The sequence below is a fragment of the Ailuropoda melanoleuca genome, chromosome 11 (assembly GCF_002007445.2).
Source record: "Ailuropoda melanoleuca isolate Jingjing chromosome 11, ASM200744v2, whole genome shotgun sequence".
Taxonomy (NCBI): Eukaryota; Metazoa; Chordata; class Mammalia; order Carnivora; family Ursidae; genus Ailuropoda; species Ailuropoda melanoleuca.
Window position 1 is genome coordinate 90775119 of NC_048228.1, and position 16491 is coordinate 90791609.

The following is a 16491-nucleotide window of genomic DNA, read 5'->3' on the forward strand; positions in this document are numbered from 1 at the left end:
GCTGGAGTATGAAATGACCTCTGGTCAAAGCCTCCCCCTGTAAGAACCCTATGGAACCTGCCACAATAGGCCTTGTTACAAAGCTCTAGGTGCCAAATATAATGGGTTGTTAAATGCTTAATTAATGGGAATTTTCTGATGGGTGCTGGGGGTGAGTCTGACTGCCAGCCCTGCGTGCACTGGGCCCCCAGACCCGCCCTCACAGAGAATGTGCCTCCCTGCAGCCAGGCTTCCCAGCCAGCTGTGAAGATGCCCCCCAGCCAGCCCACCATGACCCCTGACCTCTGAGCACCGGCCGTGGCTCACTGAGCGACTCCCATGTGCCGCCGGTGTTAAGGGCTGGACACCTGTGTTGCCCTGACCCTATCTCACAATCCAAGAGGCATTGTTGCCCCCATTTTTTTAGATGGAGAAGTTAAGGCTCAGAGAGGTGGAGTCAAGCACCCAAGGTCATGAAGCTAATAAGGGGCCTTGAATCCCGGCGCCTGACTCCAAACCCACGTGCTGCATCTGGTGCTGTCCCACCTCTAGCCAGAGAGCCCTCACTGCAGGAGCAGGCAGTGCTCCTGAGCACTTTCCATCGGCTCTGCGCTGCAGGCCCAATGAGCACCCAGGTGTCTTCCAGAGTTTGTGGGTCTCTCCCCTCCCCAGCTGCACCCCGCTCCTTGACCTCACAGCCTGGCCTTCCATCTGTGTGCACTGGGCATGCTGCAAAGGCTCTGTCTTCAGGGGGGTTTCAACAAATCTCTGTTCACTCACGGACCCATGGCCCCGCTGTTGTCGGGGGAAGGGGTGCTGGTCCCTTCACAAGCCATGACCCGATTCGTTGAACAGCACAGCAAAAATCACGTGATTCCAGTAGACCATCAGGTCCTGGTGGGCAGGGTTCTGTCTGCCTCCTTTCCTGTCTCACCCTGAGCCCCCGGAAAAACACCTGGAAACATTTAGCACTGACAGCATGTGGCCGATGGTCGGTCAACAAGAATGGCTAATACGTGTCTCCCTCACTCAGTCGTGAGTTTCCCACAGAGAAGATTAAGCTTGTTCCTCTTTGTATCCCCAAACTCCAGCATTTGTTCCTTAATCACTGATTCACTCAACAAGTATTTATGACGTGCACCACTCCAGGCATGAAAGATACAGCAAGAAAATTACAAAGGCCCATGTCCCTGCTTTCAAGATTTGCTAGAGGAGTCCTGTGTGCCTGGAACCATCCTAGGTCCTGGGGACACACCACTGATGAAAGCGAAGAGGTCCCAGCTCTCAGGAGCATTGTATTGTAGAGGGAAAAAGACAATAAGCAAGCGAGCAGATAAGTAAATGAAACCCTCACTGACTGTGAGAACAGCTATCCCAGCACACACGTAGCTGGTGTGTGGAAAGGGGAAGTGGGGGGTGACTACTAGAACATGCTCAGGAAAGAAGGTCACGGCTTGAAGGCCAGCTGTGCCGTTCACCAGCAAGTGGCCTTGTGTGGTCTCATTGGCTCTCCAAGACCAAGTTTCTTTGTCTGCTACACTTACTGCGTGGGGAGGCTGTGCTGACCAAGTGAGATGAGCATGGCGGGGGGAGGCAGAGAGAGAGGAAACAGGCAAGCTGGTGAAGGGGAAGCCGAACTGACAGTGGTTACTTGTGACCTACGCTCATGTCCCCTCCTGAGGCTGACATCAGTCAAAGGCAACAGCCCTGCAGTACACAACCCCACCCCAGGCTTCGTGAAACACCTGGGACTGCTTTTGCAGGAATTTTTCCTCCAACATTCAGACGTCAATTAACATTAATGTTTGGCTGAAAAAGTCCAGCCAAGCTCTTCCTGTCCCAGGTTCAACTGGGACCAAGCAACCCAGTGTTTCCCTGGATTGGCCAAGCACACACACAGCCCACTCCAACCACATCAAATGCAGAACAACTCAAGCAGCAGGGAAGACCTTGCCTGGAGATCAGGTCAGGCCTCAAATCAAATCAAATCTGTATGTGATCACTCATTCGTCCAACAAATATTTATCTAAAACCTTGATGTAACAGGTGCTGTTAGATCAGGGTGCGAAAATGGCGCCGGCCACCATGTTTATACAGGGCCAGTTCTTGTCCTGGAATGTGCTTATGGATCCCCCCACCATCACCACTTCCCCATCTGCCTATCTCCCTTCATCTGCTGAATTTCATCCCTCAAGGCTAAGTTCAGGTGCATCTCTTGGCCACCTCTCCCAGTCTAGATGCTTCCACATGACCCCACCCTGTGATCAGCTCTGTCCTGTGCTTGGCCTGCTGTGTGGTAAACACCTGTCTGCTGGCTCTCCAGTCTCACTAGACCGTGACCTTCTTGAGGGCGTTGAACTACAGCTGAAACTTGATAAATAGGTGTTGAATAGGTATCCTCAACCCACTTTCTCCATCACAGATTCAAAAAAGAGCTATGTCTGAAAAATTGGTCCATAATATATAGACAGCAGCCCCCGCTATCCGTCCTGAAGATATTCAGCCAAAATGCTTCTAAAGGCCATGGATATAAAATACCCCACCTTGCTGAGCAGGAACTAAGTAAAGGGTTGTTGTTATGGTATCGTTGCTGTTATCTCTTCGATGATGTTAATGATGATTATGAGAGAAGATATTTGAATTTGGCTGGAGGAAGGGACGGGAGGGCAGAAGACCATGACTTTCAACCATGACTTTCAAACTTGTGCTGTGACCTTGGACAAATCCTGTTGATTCCAGCAGTATCCTCACCTGGAAATTGGGAGTTGAAGCCCTTTTCTAGTCCCTCTGAGTTTGTGACAGATGACACAATCTGAGCCTGTAGCCCTCATCTTATCTCCCTTCTGGGCCCAAGCACTAATTTAATTCCATTTTGAGCCAGGTCAATAGCAAGCCCTGAATCCCAGGGTCTGCAAAGCCATCCATGATGACATCCTGTTCCTTTTCTAGTCTATACTGTCCAGACACTTTCACTCCTACCATGCATTTCTCGAGGCACATGGCTAAGGATGATCCCACCTGAAAGCAAGACAGAAAACGTCACTGCCACAAGTAATGCTTGAATAGTTGTTGATGCCTTTGAAGAGCCCCAAACTGGGTCACGATGAAGAGCGACATGAGTGACCCAGCCAGCCGGCACGGTGCACGCAGCGTAGTCAAGGCTGTTACCTGCTGGAGAACAAATGACCAGAGCCTTTGGGGACACCGTGGCTGACTCTAGGGCAAGTAGTGATAATGACACCTATCATTCTGCAACCACATTTTCTGGGACATTCAGAACAATGCTCCTAGGGCCTGGTTTTATCCCACTCTGCCCATCCCTTCCCCCCAGAAACTTGTGGCACGGATGAAGGATCTGAGACATTTGGGGACATTTAGGAGTTAATTTGGGGGATACCAGTAAAGGCATCATGGTTCTATTGCGGGAATCCATTGATCCAAATGGCCCTCTGGACCTTTCTGGCCAGGCCCTCAGAGGAGGTCTAAACCTGGGCCAGAAAAAGAAGGGAAAATGGAGAAGAAAGAGGAGAGCTTTGAAGCCTCAGGGTCCCATAGTAAACCTAGAGACTAAGCTGACCTCCCCTCTCCCCCTGACCTTGGAACGAAACCTCTGTAGAAAACCTAAATTACCTCTCCACAGACCTTCCTGTAGGGCCATGATGGCACCTCTTCCAGGAAGCCCTCCCTGACCTGGCTGCATAAGCCTGGCCAGTTTTGGCATCCTCCATTGGAGCTCCCCATACTACCTGTGCTTATCACTGCTCTCATGTCACAGAATCCTAACTGCCTGTTTGCATGTGAACTCTAGGGGGTAAGAATAAAGATAGAGAAATTAAGACACAGAGTCAAGCTGGAAAAATGGCCTGGAGCACAGTAGGCAGGGTTGAAAAAGGCCATGAACAAGCGAGAAAAAGAAGTGGTCAGTGGGACTCTACTTACTGAAAGGGAAGACCATCCCCTCTCGTGCTCCCACGTTCCCACGTACTCTCAGCTTCCAGAACACTGACAGCCTGGCTGGTATGCCCCAGGTTAAAGTCTGGGGGGGACTTTACTAGAGGGATCAAGCTCAGAAACCAGCCTAGGAGAAAAGACCCACCGGTGCTGCATTCGGAGGTTTGACAAGGAAACACCCTGGTCTCTGCCCTGTTGTCCCACCGTGATTCCCACTGGTCAACCCGGTCCTGCCTTCGGTTTGTTAGAGCCTTGTTCTTAAAGATGGACAGGCACTCCAGGTGCACCAGACATCCGAGGAAAGCCTCCCACAGGAAAGTCAGAGACAAAACCAACATCAGGAAGAAACTCGCCGGGAGTAGAGGCAACTCGGAACAGAAGAAAACTCTGGAAAGCCCATAAAACCTCAAAGACAAACGAGAACAGATCGCACCCCATGAAACAAGAACGGGATGCTTGCAAAAGAGATACTCTGAAAACAGAAAAGGCATTTGGAAATAAAAGTTATAGTAATTGATTATGTATGCATATATATTCAATAGAAGAAGAAAATACAGAGAAAACAGAAAGGAGAAAATTCTCAAAGAAAGAAGAATGCGCTCCCCAAGTTGAAGAGCCATACTTCCCAGACTTAAAGGGCTTGTCCAGCACCGAGCCCAGTGAATTTAAAAAGTGCACCGTAGAAAAGTGGCAGAGGTGTTAGCTAACTGCAGCGGTGAACATATTGATACATAAATGTATCAAATCTACAGGTTGTACACCTTAAAGTTACACAATACAATATGTCTATTCCACTTCGATACAAAAATAAATAATAAAAAAAGTGCCACATAAAGGCCCATTGTCACGAAATTTCAGAACAAAAGGGTTAAAAAGTAAATCCTAAAAGCATCCCAATTGGGAATCAGAAATGCATGGGATTTCAAACTGGAAGCTAGAAGATAATGGGCAAAGCTTTCAAATTTCTGACGGGAAATGACTTTTATCCTAGATCCTACATCCAGTCAAACCATCAAAAACGCGTGAGGATAGATGACCGACAGTTTCCGACACGCATGATGTGGTCCCTTCCTCGCCCTCCCTGGGCTCTCCTCTCCTCCGCAACAGGGCTGAGCCAGCTGCTTTCTGCCATCCATTCTCAATGGGGGCCAGATCACCCTCACAGGCGTAAAAGTTGGTTCTTAGGTGGTGTGAAAAAATCATCTTCTTTTTAGTATAAAGCACAGCTACATATATTGTACACCAATCAATATATAGTCTATCTGGGGTATGAAAATTGTGGGGGGTGGAGAGGCAATTAGGCAAAAAAACGTCCCCTTGGGGAGATGATAATAGAAAAAAGGTTGAGAAAGATTGGGTTACTCAATGGAAGACACTGGCAAGAGACTGAGGAGCAAAGCCATTGGAGAGGCAGCCCTTTCTCCGCTCTGCCTCTCTGCTCCCTGGGGCAGCTTCCTCGGCAGTGGTCGGTCACATCTCTGCCTTAAATCCAGCAACTTCCAGCTTAGGCTGGCGTGACCCCGCCTCCGGGCTCTCTTCAGTCTCGGGGTGGCGGGAGCATCCTGCTGTTGCTAACCCCTTGGGGGTGGGGGGCCTCCCCATCCTGTTTGGCTTCTTAGTTGTTCCATCCCACAAAACCATTCCCTCGATTCAATCCCCTCTGTTGACTATGGGAGAGAAATAAGGCAGCCCTCTTTGGTCTCATAAGCTATGTACTTTATACAGCTGTGAAAGACATTGCTGTACTTTAATTAAAAGATTTAAAGCTTCCAAAAGGAATAGTGGTTCATTTTTTAAAATAAAATTAGTCATAGCGGGCCCAGGACAAAAGGGGTGGGAGGCAGGATGGAGGGAAGACAATGAACAAGCCATGTTTTCAGTTATGAGCACAGAAACCACGTGGTACTTGCCCAGCTGTCGGGGACCCCAGCACAGGGTCTACACAGCACACAGCACATCCTAACGGAAGCACGCTGGGTGAGATGTGACTGCGTGGCCCCTACGTGCCCCTCACAGGCCAGGTGGAATGACCAAGAGACTTTCCATTCAGTCAGCCCAGCGCCCCCACAGATGCACAGGGAGGATTCCCACCCAGGACGTCTTCTCCCATTTCTAGGTCTTCCCGGATGGATAAGCCAAGGATGTTAAAAGAATTTGAAGATTTGCATTTTTGTTTAAATCAGTAAAGAGATATGTCCCTTCTCCTTTTCATGCATCTGGAAACCACAAAGTTCCCCAGGGCCGGTTGAGCTTACCCTGCATTGCTGAATCCATGCCCTCCACTCACTCTGGATTTTTCCTCCAAAGTCTATTCTTATTTCTACAAGCAGTGAGGAGATTCATGTGGGCTCCCTTCTTTCTCAGCCTCTGTTAAGCAAACTGGTGAAAGTGGGCATCAGGTGAAAAGCAAGTGCCAGGCAGCTAGCTGTGTGCCCTACTGAGCCCAAGGGTTCACCTTTCTGTTCAAGAAAATTAAGAAGGAAGAAAGAGAAAGAACCAGAGAAGGAAGGGAGGGAATGAGGCAGATGGACATAGATGGGCTTGGAAACAGACCTGGTGATAGTGATCATTTTTCTCTTCTTTCTTTTTATTTGTGTTCATTTATTTGCTTATTTGTTTCCTAATCTGGTACAGCATAGAGAGTAAAAACGTTGGAGTTTTCCTTGTTTTTTTTTGTTGTTGTTGTTTTTTAAATATTTTATTTATTTATTTGACAGAGCCAGCGAGAGAGGGAACACAAGCAGGGGGAGTGGGAGAGGAAGAAGCAGGCTCCCAGCAGAGGAGCCTGATGCGGGGCTCGATCCCAGAATGCCAGGGTCATGCCCTGAGCCGAAGGCAGACGCCCAATGACTGAGCCACCCAGGCGGCCCTCCTTGTTTTGTTTTATGTCAGACACTAAAGTGGGGAGGGGAGGGAGGTAGCAAGGAAGACACAGAGTAAACATACTGGAATGTTAACACGAGCTCACTGCTGAGCCCAAGGGCAATCCTTCTTACTTTTCTCATTTATCTTTTCCACCCTTTATACTAGGACCATTCTTGGCTTTTGTAATAACAACAAAAATCCCTGTACACAAAATAACAACAATAATAAAGATTTTGTCTTGTTTCTGAAAAAAAAAAAAAAGACTAAAACTACTCCAAACTATAAACAGTGTTTGGGGTGTTTTTGTTTTTGCTTTTGTTTTCTGAATGATAAGATTTGGGGCACATTTTTCCTTTTTGCTTATCTCTGATTTGCAAATGTCAACAAAGAAAAGATATCACTTGGGTAAGAAGGAATCTCAAGACAGTTGTGTTCCACACCTTCCCTCGATGCACCCCCTTTCCCCTGGGACACCCCCACGAGGGTCTCCGAACTGTAGCAGGAACAAAGCCACTAGAGGGACTGCTTCAGTCCCTTTCTCTCCTCTCTTTCATTGTCTCAGGGAGGAAGGAACAATAACACGACTTCCAAAAAGGACTTCACCTTTGCTCGCGGTTGGGTTCGCAATCAGCACGGCAGAGAATTTACTTCCACAGGGCTCTTAAGCTCAAATCAACACATTTATTTTTCCAATAGGCTGTAGGCTATTAAATTACCTATCACAGGTGGCTGATGCCTTAATCACTCACTCAACAAACTTTTCTTGGGGGCTCCACTGAGCACCATCAACTCAGTGAGGTCCTAGGAAACAGACCAGGGCCTGGGCTCTGCCCTACAGGTCCCAGGGAGGACAACGTGTCCACAATAGTTACAACCCAGAGTAACAATGATTAGGCTGCACCAGACTCAGCAGGGACAGATGTTGAAATGTTTGAAGTTGCAGGGCACTGGGTGTTTGGGATGCTAGATCAATCCATGTGTTTACAAGGGCATGAGAATCCGTGGATCCAAGGATAGCTGTTTGTTCTGCTGACTCGCTTCAACCTAACTCCAGCTTCCAGAGCCCAGGGCTCAGCCCTACTCTGTGCAGAACTCCCCTCATCCCCTCTCCCCTTGGCTGTTGGGCTGTCCATTGCCAAGGACGCTAATTGGATGGATTGGAATATCCAAGCTCCCCTCCCCTCGCCCTTCAGGAGGCTAGGCTCTGTCCCTCAGGAAAGGCTGATGGGATTCTGGTAGAACAAACAGAAAGTTCCAATAGCACCTTTGTTGAGATGGGGGAGTCTGACCAAAATCCTCAACAAAGTTCCTCAGATTCACATTACTCCTGCCATGTGCCACGTGGAAACACCGGCACAATGTTCCTGAGGAGCCGAGTGCCTCCTTCATGGGCCATTCCATCATCGACTCGTTCAACACCCAGACTGACCGCCTACCATTGGCCAAGTCATACCTGGCTCTAGGGACACACAGAAGGGAAGCTATGGTCTGGTGGGAAGAGAGAAGTGCAAGCAATCCTTTAATAGGAAACCCGTGGAAAGCGGGGTGTGTGGATAGAGGCTGGGGAAGGGGAAAGTATTGGGCAGAGGAGACCGTGAACTGGAGATGCAGACAGGTGGGAGACTGACAACTGCGGGGACCACAGGGGCTGGGAAGAGAAATAAGGAGGTGAGGCTTAGCAGGAGTCAGGAGCCAGATCAAGATGGATCCCATATGCCATGAAAAAGAGATTGTGTCAGGTCCCACGGGGGGCGGGGACACTGAAGAATTTTGAGCAGGGGAGTGATGCATCTAAAGTGGGAGAAAATTTCAAGGAAAGGTAGTCAATAGAGTGATCCAAAAAAAAGGAGGAATTAAAAAATTCCTAAGCATTGGATTTGGGAACTTGGAGGTGATTTGGGTCATTCTGGAATCTGCCGGGGCGGATGGAGCATCTGGAGAGGGGACAGGCACTGCAGGGAGAAAGGTAAAGAGAGTGTTTATTGTAACAGGCCAGGTGAACAGGGGTCAGGGGTCAGGGGCCAGGGGACGAACCAGGGCAGTGGTGATAAAGGAGGGGGCAGCTGGGAGATCCAAAGGGCAGAATCAACGGGATTTGGTAGCTAATTGCAAGTGGGGGGTAAGGTACAGTCAGAGGTGAGAAATGAGCCCTGGATTTGGGCATGCTGAGATCCCTGGGATGCTTGACAAAAGTAGTTTCTAGGCAGTGGTGGGAACGAAGGAGAGTTTGGGGTAAGTTCAAAAGAGAAGGAGAGAACAGGAAGTGCAGACACCTGCTTTCAGTTTCGTGGGAGACAGAGCAACAGCTGGGGACTGCTGTCGGTCAGAGGGGGATCTTATTTAAAGTTGGGGTGTCAGCAATTGCACTACGGGTATTTACCCCAAAGACTCAAATATAGTGAAAAGAAGGGCCATATGTACCCCAATGTTCATAGCAGCAATGTCCACAATAGCCAGACTGTGGAAGGAGCCAAGATGCCCTTCAGTGGACGAATGGATAAAGATGTGGTCCATATATACAATGGAATATTACTCAGCCATCAGAAAGAACGATTACCCAACATTTGCATCGACACGGATGGAACTGGAGGAGATTATGCTAAGTGAAATAAGTCAAACAGGGAAAGACAATTATCATATGCTTTCACTTATTTGTGGAACATAAGGAATAGCAGGGAGGACATTAGGAGAAGGAAGGGAAAAATGAAGGAGGGGAAATCAGAGGGGGAGACGAACCATGAGAAACTATGGACTCCAGGAAACAATCTGAGGGTGTCAGAGGGGAGGGGGGTGGGGGATTGGGATAGGCTGGTGATGGGTATTAAGGAGGGTACACATTGCATGGAGCACTGGGTGTTATACACAAACAATGAATCATGGAACACGACATCAAAAACTAATGATGTACTGCATGGTGACTAACATAACATAATTTTTAAAATCTGAAAAAAAAATAAAGTTGGGGGTGTGATAACACACTTGTATGCCGATGGGAAGAAACCAGAAGAGGAAGGAAAAAAGGGTATAGGAAGGAAGAGACCCCTGCGGGGTGAGGGCTGGTAGGACTGGCCCAGAAATAACATGGAGGGGTCATCCATTGCCGTGGGAGGGGAAGCAGGGAGGCAGATGGGTCAACAGAGGCTGGTAAGCGCATCTTTTCTGTTGGCATATATTTTCTCAGTGAAATAGAAAGCTGCATGCAGGAGCTGAGGATGAGGATGGAAAGGAGTTTTGGGGGGCCTCAGGGGGGAGGAGGAGCATTATTGCCCTCTGGGAGAAGAAGAGAGGACACTGGGCTTTGGGAAAGAAAATAGTGAGCCAGGTGCCTGCAGCCCCTGACGTCCCCCCACCCCACATACACACGGCACCAACAGTCCCTCCAAAGAAATAACTCATCCAGACCCAGGAGCCCAGAGCACCCGCCTCGTCCCTCCCTGGAGAGCAGGTGGGGAGTTTTCAGCCACAGAAAGCATGCGGGGGTGATCAAATGACCGAGACAAGGAGAGGGCAAGTGTGAGCCCTTGGGGAGGTGAAGAGCCCCCAGTGGGACTAAACACCCCCGTGGAAGCATACAGAGTATCAGCCACTCTGGGTGTGGGGTGCAGAGAGAGCGCTGCCGCGGAAATGGGGTCCTCGAGCTAGAGCCTGGTTTCTATGTGGGTGAAGGAATGGAGTGTGTCAATAACTGGGGACCCCAGGGGGCCCCATGGAAAACATGAGGAATGAAGTCAGTATTTATTTTTTAAAAAAGCCATTGAAAAGTTACTTTCCGGTTGACTGAAAGTGGACACTTTCCTTCGCAGCTTTGCAACAAAGCCAATACATTTTTTAAATCATGATACCAGTGGACAAATGATACAGTTACCACAGGGGTGGGTCCCGGGTCACCCTGGGTCACCCAACGTCCTTTTCCCTCCTCAAGCTGACTGTGACTAAGAGCTCGTCCCCCAGAGAAACCACAGAGCTCTGATGGCTCCTTTCCCAGGAAGACCAAGATGTGGTTCCTTCCCTGTTCAGCTGCCACTGATGCGCCCGTTGACCTGCCCTGCCACACACACACACACACACACACACACACACACACACACACACGGCACCAACAGTCCCTGCAGGGAAATAACTCATCCAGACGCAGGAGCCCAGCACACCGACCTCGTGGCTCCGTGGAAGGCAGGTGGGGCGTTTCCAGCCATAGAAACGCACTTGTGTCTGTGAGTCACAGGGAAGGTGATCTTACATCCCGCCCTCAGGCATCGAGGTGAGATTCACTTTCCACCCACTTGGATTTTCCATGCCCAGCCCCTGCCCTCTGTCTCCACTTTATGGTCTAATTCTCATTTGTGGGGCGCCCGGGGGGCTCAGTGGGTTGAGCATCTGACTCTTGGTTTCAGCTCAGGTCACGATCTCGGTCATGGATCAAGCCCTGCGTCGGGCTCTGCGCGCAGCATGGAATCTGCTTGGGATTCCCTCTCCCTCTCCCCCTTCCCCCTCACTCTCTCTCTCTCTCTCAAATAAATAAATCTTTTAAAAAGTCTCCTTTGCATTCACCACCCTTGCTCCAGCCACACCCTCATGGCTCGGCTGTGGATGCCACACGCATGACGCAGCCTTTCCCTGGCCAAGCCCCGGTGAAAAAGACACACACATCATCCCAGGAGAAACAATAACGCCTCCCCAGGCCGCAGGATGGCTGCCAGATTCCTGGTTTTATCAACAAAACTCGGGTGTACTCTTCACATGCTTCAGGAACATCCAGGCTCCGGTGTCCGCGGATTTGAGTTTGAATCCCGACTGCACCAGCGTGATTTTGACCTAACCCAGCGGGGCACCAGTGTCCCGGCCTCCCAAATGGACCTGCCAGCCATTCTCTCCTACTCACCGCTCAGGGTGACTGTGGGGATTCCTTTGCTAAGGCGAAGCACGATTCAGACAGCAGGGAGTGATGCTAGATACATGTCCTGTCCCTTCCCTGGTGAGGTTTGTATTTACAGGACTCTAAATATCGCTGATGGAATTCCAGGCCCCGCCAAGCTGGAAATGGGTCTAATATAAACCAAGGCATCCCTTTGGAACATAGGAAAGAAGAAATGAGACCATGCAAAGAACAGCTCTCCAGACCCATTGAGGGTCTGCAAGCGGGCCAACGCGGCCCTTAAAGACCTGCCCGGGCCTTTCTCAGGACTCCAACCTCACCTCACCTCCCAGCACTAACTGACTGGGCGCTCACCCGACAGGTGCCCGGGCCTCCGCAGAACCGACACCTGCCACCCCAGCTCCTGCTTTTATCCCCTGCTGTCGTGGGGAAGGTTTTTGTCAGCAGGAAAGCAACTTATATCTGGGAATACTTCCCCCTGGTCTTTTTATAAAAGCCAAGCTTTGTGCTATGTGCATAAGATGACAGTGTATGTGATTTAATGTTATCTGCTCCACATCTGCGAGCAGAGAGAAAATTCTTACACATGTACGCATCCTGAGTAAAAGCATCAAAAGGATCCCCTCTGCTGGTACAGGCTCCACCGGTCAGCAGCCTGCCCAAACTGCCACTCAGGTCACGGCCGCCAGCCACTGGGCGCCCGCAAGCTCCCAGTCCTGCCTCTGGCCACCCACCTGTCTCCCACCACAGCTCTGAGCTCTGCAGCAACTATCACAGCTCTGACTGGAGGGGTACCCCAGAATAATCCCCCGGAGGTCCAGCATCATGCCCCCAATCCATACCAGAGCCCCAGAATCACACAGTTGGGAGCCCTGTCCCTCAAGCTGTGGTGCCCCCCATCAGAATCACTGCGGGGCCCCCTGGTAGCTCAGTTGTTTAAGCCGGCGCAGGCGTTTCTGTCCGTGCCCATGTGCGACAAGAGGCCTGCAGAAACCCGGAACCCCCGGGCCACCCAGCGTTCATCAGGCCCCAGACTCTGCAGCCCACAGTCCTTGGCCTCTCTCCTTCCCGGCTGTGTGTTCCCGGGCAAGTTACTTAACCTCTCTGTGCCTCTGTTTCTTCTGTAAATCACAGCTCACAATAGTCCCCACTGCACAGGTGGATTCGCACTGATAAAGGGCACAGGGTCTGATACATAGGAGTGTTTGTTACAACAGTGTGGGGCAGAGGAGCTGGGGCGTAATGGTCTGTTGTCACAGAAGTCACAGAGGGACAGGCGTCCGGGCTCCCAGGAGCAGAAACACACCTCAGTTGCAGCTCTTCGGGGTCAATGTTCCACCTCTTAATCCCCTTGTCAGGAACTGCTCCGGCTTGATGCTGTCACCACCACTGCCCACTAGAGGGAGCCACCTCCCCTCTTCCTCTCTTGTCTCTCTGTCTCAGTCTCTGTGTCTCCTCTCTCTCTGCTTCTCTGTCTCTGTGTCTCCTTTCTCTCTTTCTTCCTGTGTCTCTGTCTCTGTGTGTCTGTCTCCCCCTCTCTGTCTTTCTGTGTCTCTGTCTCTGTGGTTCTCTGTCTCTCCCTCTCTCTGTCTCCCTCTCTCTCTGTTTCTCTCTGTGTCTGTCTCCCTGTCTCTGTCTCCTTCTCTGTCTCTCTGTCTCTGTCTCTCTCTCCCTCTCTCCTGTTCTCTTTCTGTGTCTCTGGATCCCTGTTTCTCTGTCTCTGTCTGTCTCTCTCTCCGACAAGCCTGCTTTAGAAAACACTCCTCTTTCTTCTTAGCAAACCCCATGGCTTCGATCTTTCTAAAACAGTGCTCACCCAGAAACCAAGACATCTGTATAATCACACAAGTTCAAACAAAAATTTAGAAAGTCTGGGGAGGCACTTTGTGCAGAGGCCACGCTGAGCCAGGCCAGCTCCCCAACCAAGAGGGTGCTGACCAGTTGAGCCCAGTGGGTCTTCACGTCCTCCCGGAGTCCTGGCCTTTCTCTCCATTGCCCTGTCTGGGGAGCTCAGCCTGACCTCCACCCTAGGAGCAGAAGATCGATTCTGGGTACCAGGGAGGTGGGGGCACTCTCTTGACCTCCTCACCATCTCTTCCTCCTCCCCCAAACTCTCCCTCCTGGGGCAGAGGCTGGGCAGGGGCTGGGGAGGCCAGAGGCTCCATTAAGGGTCCAGGGGTTATTTCCTTCGGGAGAGCCACCAGGCCAAGAGGCCACCCAGCACACGGTCAGAGGCACAGACTCTCCAGTTGGGCGGCCTCGGCTCACTGCTCTGAGACGAATTCCCCCTCTGAAGCCCTCTTGCTGTAACCTCCCCAGGGAAGATCGCAGTCCAGACAAGCCATTCCTCTCCTTAGACAGAGGCCTCCTGGGAGTGGCCCTCTGTCAAGCCCAGCAAGCAAATGCCTCTGCTGGTGACCTGCAGCTAACCCTGCCGGGCCCTGGGCCCCCCAGGGCTGAGGTTCTTAAGTGCTCTGGACCCCTGGGGCAGCCGGTCATCCCTATCCCTGGTGCCCAGCCCTGCATGGCTGTGTGGCTCCATGGCTGCTGAGAAGAGATGGAGTAATGGAGGGAAAGTAGGGGAGGTGAGGAGAGGGGAAGGAGGACAGAGGGAGGGGAGAGGGAGGGAGGGTGGGAGGGGAGAGGCATCATGGAGAGCAATTTCAAAGAAGGAACCAGACATCAGGAAGCAAAAGTGATGGTGTCAAGGCATCTCGTCTACCCTCCTTGAACCCATGAAGAGTTTGGGTGCCTCACCAGATGGGCCACAGAACCTTCCGGGATAGACCAAGGATAGAGCATGAGCCTAGGCCTGCTGAATCCAGGAACCCCAGATCGTCCCCACTGTTGGGTCAGGACACCCAGGACACCAGGCAAAGACTAGAAGGGCCGTTGTATGCTGTCGTGTAGGCTGTGGAGGGATGCAGAGGGCGCCCCCGCCAGGACGGGCTCTGCCCCTGCCTCACCGCAGCTCCTGGAGCCCCCAGAGGGAGGGGCTGCATGGGCCACTGGCCTCTCTGCCACCGACATATACTATCATTTCATGCTCTCAGAGAACCCTTTCCGGGAGGTACAATGGCCCCCTGGAATCCACAGATTTGGGTCATCAGCAGGAACCCCCAAAGCAGTTCTGTGGAGTGGAAGCTGGGCATTTTGTCTGGGCTGGCTTCTATATCCCTGGGAGCCGCTCTCCTGGCTGGTGAGCAAACCCAGCGGCGGGCCTGGTTCAGATCTCAGTGTCACTTCATTTTGCCCTATTGTTTCTCCTTTTGTGGCGAGAGCTTAATGGAAGACAGCAGTATTCATAAATATTACAATTACTTTTAAAATCTCAAGAAGTGTATCATTCAGGGGAGCAGAGAGATGGCACGCCCTGAGGGTTGAGTTGACGAGCTTACTAGAGGGATTACAGTTACTATTTACAACAAGTGGATAGTTCTGGAAGCCGATGAGGCTGGTCAAGGCCCCAGAGAGGAACCAGCATGGGAGCTGTTACTCCGCGAGGCCTGAGGGAGCAAGAGGAGAGAACAGTGTTTACTGGGACCCCGGGGGCTGCTGGAGCTGGCCCGGCAGGAACTCAGGTCAGAGAGGACCCCCGACCTCTGCCAGGAGGGGTGTCGGTAGGAATAAACACCTCTTTCCCCTCTTGCCCACTGGCCTCCTGCCTGTGCCTGTCTCAGGTCAAAGCCAACAGGAAGGCAGAAGGCAAGGGAGCCTGCGTGATACAATCCACAGACGCCGGCCTGCCCGGCACAGGTTCGGGGCTCAGTGATGAAGATGGAGACGGGGTAGGGGGGCGAGGGGAGAGGATCACATGCCTCTGCTCCCCTTTGATGACTGAAGGGCCCTCCTCAGCTCTCAGCCCCTGGCAGAGCACCAGGGCCCGGAACCCTCCCCTCAAGGGGGTGAAACATTTTGGCAACACTACAGAGGTGGTGAGGAGATGGAGACGGGCACTCTTACACTCTGCTGAGCTATTGACCAACCCGAGACCCATCTGGCAAGACTGTCCAGCGGGATGTTTGCAGAGCGCTTGAGCTGGAATTCCACTCTGAGATATGTACCCTAGAGAAACTCCAGCAAGAGCGTGAGGACGCTGGCACAAAAATGGTCATTAAAGTATTGTTTGTAATAGCAGAGACTTGCAACAGTCTGAATGCCCATCGACAGAAGAAGGCGTCAGTAACTTGCCGTGTATTAACACGATGGAATGTTCTACAGACGCGAAGTGACTGAACTCTAGCTCCGTGTATCAACACTGGGCAAATTGCCAAAGCGTAATATCGAACAACAAAAGAAGGTAAGTTGGAACCAGGCTGAATATAGTGGTATAACAGTCTCTAATGTGTGTATGTGTATATATATATATATATATATATATAATATTATTATAGAATAAAAAACTTTATGATACGTAAACTGTAATAACATGCGATAGCATAATTATTTATGGAGACAATATTTGTATTAATAATATAAAAACATGCCTGGGGATAATAACCAAACTCAGAGGGAGTGGAGCAAGGGAAAAATCAGGGAAGGGTCCAGAGGGGACTCTGATTGTGTCTGTATTGCTTTTTTTAAACATCTGAAGAAAATCGGGCAAAATGCTAAAATTGTATAAACCTGGGTGACAGGTACACGGGTGCTCGTTACATTACTTCTCTTCTGCTTGCTGGAATCTTGCATAAATTTTCGAGGTCTCTAATATTTCACGAATCTCATTCTGGGACCCTGGGGCTGAATATTTTAAATCACCCCTTAATTAACTAACTTGGCTCGCTTGTCCCTAAACACTTGCTACCCTCTCTAACCTGTGCCCA